Consider the following 5495-nt stretch of genomic DNA (forward strand, 5'->3'; position numbering starts at 1 on the left):
ATTGATTGGCTATTGCTTCAGTCTCTGCTCCATCTTTGTCCCTGTGTTCTTGTAAGGACAAATTTTGGGTGGAGAGTTTTGTGGAAGGGTTGATTCCTGTCTAGCTAAAGGGGGTAGACACTTCAGGCTCTAGATTCCCACTGCTAAGAGCTTCTCCCATCCCAGGTCTCTGGCATGACCCAGAGATATCCCCATACACACTCCTGTCAGCTGCTTATTCCCACGAATTCTCCTGGAACTCTGGCCCTCTCTCCTGTCTCTCCCCACATCTGTTCCTGAATGAGCCTCATTCCCTCTCCCATTCTGTTCCCTCGCTCAATCTGCCTCCATAACTGTTTTATTCCCCCTTCTATGTAAGATTCAAAGGCTTGAATCTTTTTTGTTTAGCTTATTTGGGTCTGTGAATTGTAGTGTGTGTGTCCTATATTTTATGGCTAATATCCACTTATAAGTGAATACACATCATGCATGTCCTTTTGGATCTGGGTTACCTCACTCAGGATGATATTTTCAAGTTCCATCTATTTGCTAACAAAACTCATGATGCCCTTGTTTTTTAATAGCTAAGTAGTATTCCATTGTGTAAATAAACATTTTCTATGACCATTCTTCAGTTGAGAGGCATCATCTGGGTTGTTAGCAGTTTCCCGCTATTATGAACAAAGCTAGCTGCTATGAACAAAGTGGAGCACATATCCTTGTGGTATGGTGGAGCATCTTTTGGGTATATTCCCAGGAATGGTATATCTGGGTCTTCAGGCATTACTATTTTCAATCTTCTAAGAAACTGACATATTGATTTCCAGCATGGTTGTACAAGTTTGCACTCCCACCAGCAATGAAGGAATGTTCCTCTTGCTCTACACCCTTGCCAGCATGTTCCATTGCTTGAGTTTCTGATATTGCCATTCTGAGGGCTATTTTGATATGGATTTCCCTAATAAGTAAGAACACTGAACATTTAAGTGCTTCTCAGCCACTCAAAATTTCTCTGTTGAGAATTGTGTTTAGCTCTGTTACCCATTTTTAATTGTGTTATTTGGTTTGTTGGTATTTAACTTCTTGAGTTCCTTATATATTTTGGATACTAATTAGCACTCTCTTTGATATAGGGTTGACAAAGATCTTTGCCCAATCTGTAGGTTGCCTTTTTGTCCTAATGACAGTGTCCTTTACTTTTCAGAAGTTTTTCAGCTTCATGAGGTCCCACTTATCAATTGTTGATTGTAGAGTCTGAGACATTGGTCTTCTGCTCAGGAAGTTGCCCTCTGTGCTAATGCATTCAAGGCTATTTCCCACTTTCTCGTCTCTTAGATTTAGTGTATCTGGTTTCATGTAGATCTCTTTGATCCACTAAGACTTGAGGTTTATGCAGGGTAGTGAATGTGGATCTATTGCATTCTTCTTTTGTTTTTTGGGTTTTTTTTTTTTTTTTTTGCTTTGAAATTTAGAAACAACTTTTATTTAAGATCAGAAATACAATTCCTAAAATATCAACTTTTCAGAAAACTGTGGCTATATAATACTGCATTGCCTCTATCATATTAGAATGTGCATTAGACTCAAATACAAAAACCAGGAAACAAATCACCATCCTTCAACAATTTGAACAAAGATAGAATGAAAGCCTAAGAAAGAACAAAGATGGACTTTCAGAGGATGGGCTGTTTTCAGATGTCAAGCACCATTAAATACATACATAAATAAACAAACAAATAAATAAATAAATTTTTTAAAAAGCACAAATGAACGGGTTTCCAGATATATAAATTAAGTTTAACCTTTGGCACTAGGAACCAGGGCATCTCATCACATAGCATTAACTTATATTAGAAAACTGTGTAGTGTCAAAGGGATAAAACCACCAGCATTCAAGCAATATTGTCAACTAGACAATAAAATGGTCTACTGAATTTCTTCTTTGTCAAATTACTGCATACACTGGTAGCTTTGAAATGAGGAAAGGAGCTAGGCACTCCTTTTATTTTCTGTCCACAACAGAACAGGAAAACCAAGTGAAACATAAGCCCTGTTTTCCATTGACAGTTTTTTGTTTTTTTTTTTCGAGACAGGGTTTCTCTGTGTAGCCCTGGCTGTCCTGGAACTCACTTTGTAGACCAGGCTGGCCTCGAACTCAGAAATCCTCCTGCCTCTGCCTCGCGTGCGCCACCACGCCCGGCTATCCATTGACAGTTTTAAAGAGCGTCAATTATACCATGAAAGGCCTAAACAGAAGTGTTTACAGATACCAAACAATACTGAGTGGTCAGTAGAACTTCACCAGGCTTTGCAATAATAGTCAGCAGAAGCCACTTCGTAATGACTGGCAGTAAGCAAAGAGGCAAAATTCTTTGCATAAGGAATGAGGCAGATAGCTCAGGGTGAGCCAACAGAATCTCAGCATACTGAGGCCTTTCAAACTTGTACAGCAGCTGAGTGCTCAGCCTCACATTGAAATACTCTTTTATCCCTCCCACAACTTCACTAACTGCATACTCCTTACTATCAACATTTCCCTGTGATTTCTTGCAATTGGCATACTCAAGAATGGCATCTACATTCTTTTCAGCAGGGAGCTGTAACAACTTCTTCCACCTAGTAACCAAGTACCAGTCATCCACCAGTCATGGTTTTAATTCTTCAGGGATCTTCACCTTTACCTCCATCCTACTCTTGAATGCCTCCTCTTTCTCCACAGTGGGGTCGGCCCATGTCCCTTTCTTCCGAGGTGGCTCGGGCACTTCACTGGTACTGCCACATATCCGTTGTCAGGAGTCTTCTGCTTGTTCTGTTCTTCCTTGTCTTCCGCACAGAACCAGTAGGGGGGTAGTTCTCAGCAGAGCAACCTCCCCATCTTCCTGGCAGAGCTGGACCAAGATTCTCTGGCTGCGAACCAGCTGACTTCTTTCCTGAGGCAGCTCCTCTCATCTTATTTCTCTGCATATTGCCTCAAATTGGTTTCTTAAAGTTGTCTTCTTCTGCAGATTGTTGTCCACGAGTTTGAGAAGCCTGCTTTCTGGAACTCATTCAATCCTGTTTTTATTCCAACCAACAATGTTCCTTCTTTCCCTTCCAAGGATTCCTAGTACTCTCCTAGGATGGCCTGGAAAGATGAAGTGGGAATACAACCCTGTATTCTGCAACCAGGAATGGTTCTGCAACCAGGGTCAGATATCCTGATCTTAACTGTAGAGTAAACATAGCTTTTCTGATGATGACCTGAAATGAGAATCCAGTATGTTCCAGAAGCTGGCCTGTGATCACTGCTGCTCCTCCAAATGCCATAGTCGTGCATTCTTCTATATGGAAATATCCAGTTAGACCAGTACCATTTGTTGAAAATACATTTTTTGCATTGTATGGGTTTGCCTTCTTTGTCAAAAATCCAGTGTCCAGACGTGAGTGGGTTTATTTTAGAGTCTTAAAATTGATTCCATTGATCAACCTATCTGTTCCTATACTGAACCCTGAAGTTTTTATTACTATTACTCTGTAGTACAGCTTGAATCCGGGATGGTAATAACTCCAAAAGTTCTTTTATTATACAGGCTTCTTTTAGCTATCTTGTATTTTTTTTGCTTGTTTTACCATATAAAGTTTAGGATTGTTCTTTCAAGGTCTATAAAGAATTGTGTTGGAAATTGATAGGAATTGCATTGAATCCATAGATTGCTTTTGGTAAGATGGCCGTTTTTACTATATTAGTCCTACCGAACCATAAGCACAGGAGATCTTCAATTTTTTTTCCAGAGACTTGAAGTTCTTTTCATACAGGTTTTTCACTTGCTTGGTTAGAGTACACTAAGAAATTTTGCACTTTTGGCTACTGTGAGGGTTTTGTTTCCTTAATTACTTTCTCAGCCTGATTGTTTATATAAAGGAAGGCTACTGGTAGTTTTTGTTTTGTTTTGTTTTGTTTTGTTTTGTTTTGTTTTGTTTTTAGTTAATTTTATATCCAGCCACTTTGGTGAAGGTGTTTATCATCTATAGGAGTTTCCTGTACTCACACACACACATACACACACACACACACACACACACACACACATACACACACACAGAGAGAGACAGAGACAGAGAGAGACAGAGACAGAGAGACAAAAAGACAGAAAGACAGAGACAGAGAGAGACAGAGACAGAGACAGAATCATATCATCCGCTAATAATGATACTTTGACTTCTTTTCACCTTGATCTCCTTTAATTGTCTTATTGCTCTAGCTAGAACTCCAAGTACTATAGTACTAGAAAAGAATGGACAGTGTTGTCTTGTTCTTGATCTTAGTGGAATTGCTTTAAGTTTCTCTCCATTTAGTTTGATGTTGGCTATTGGCTTGCTGGGTATTGCCTCTATTGTGTTTAGGTATGGGCCCTGGTATCCCTGATCTTGCCAAGATGTTTAACATGAAAGGGTGTTGGAATTTGTCAAAGGATTTTCCAGGATCTAATGAGATGCTCATGTGGGTGTTTTCTTTCAGTTTATTTATATGGTGAATCCATATATTAATCCATATGCTGATGGATTTTCAAGAGTTTAACCATCCCTTCATCCCTAGAAAGAAGTCTATTTGGTCGTGGTAGATGATTTCTTTGATTTGATCTTCGGTTCAGGTTGCAATTATTTAATTGAGTATTTTTGCGTCAATGTTCATAAGGAAAGTCCATGTAAAATTATCTATCTTTGTTGAGTCTTTGTGTGGTTTAAGTAACAGGGTGACTGTGGCCTCCTAGAATGAGTTTAGCAATGATCTTTCTGTATCTATTTTATGTAATAGTTTGAGGAGTATTGATATTAGCTCTTCTTTAAAAGTCTACAAGAATTCTGTGTTAAATCATCTGGCCCTGGCATTGGGGGTGGGGGGAGACATTTAATGATTGCTTATATTTCCTTATGGGTTATAGGACTCTTTAAATAGTTTACCTGATTTTGATTTAACATTGATAGAAAATATCCATTTCATTAAGATTTTCCATTTTTGTGGAGTACAGGATATTTGAAGTAAGACCTAATATTTTTTTAATAACCTCAGTGTCTGTTGTTATGTCTCCCTTTTAATTTCTGATTTTGTTTTTTGGAATACTGTCTCTCTGCCTTTTAGTTAGTTAGGCTAAGGGTTTGTCTATCTTGCTGATTTTCTCAAAGAACCAGCTCTTGGTTTTGTTGATTCTTTGTATTGTTCTGCTTCTAAGTCATTGATTTTGGTCATGAATGATTATTTCCTGCCATCTACTCCTGGGGGTGCTTGCTTCTTTTTGTTCTAAAGCTTTCAGGTGCTCTGTTAAGTTGTTAGTATGAGATCTATCATATCTCTTTATGAAGGCACTTAGTGCTATGAAATTTCTTCTTAGCACTGTTTCATTGTGTCCCTTAAGTTTGGGTATGCTGTGCCTTCATTTTCATTGAATGTAGAATGTCTGATTTCTTTTGTCATTTCTTCATTGGCCCAGTAGTCAGTGAGTTGAAAGTTGTTCACTTTCCATGTGTTTGTAGGCTTT

The 5495-nt window shown here is 38.6% G+C and overlaps 1 pseudogene; it reads right to left on the reverse strand.

Moving 5' to 3' along the window:
- Nucleotides 1-2225: 2225 nt before the first annotated feature.
- LOC110292402 (mortality factor 4-like protein 2) lies at nt 2226-3152 on the reverse strand (annotated as a pseudogene).
- Nucleotides 3153-5495: the final 2343 nt, after the last annotated feature.

The sequence above is a fragment of the Mus caroli genome, unplaced genomic scaffold (genome assembly GCF_978045245.1).
Source record: "Mus caroli unplaced genomic scaffold, Mus_caroli_1 scaffold_6, whole genome shotgun sequence".
Classification (NCBI taxonomy): Eukaryota; Metazoa; Chordata; class Mammalia; order Rodentia; family Muridae; genus Mus; species Mus caroli.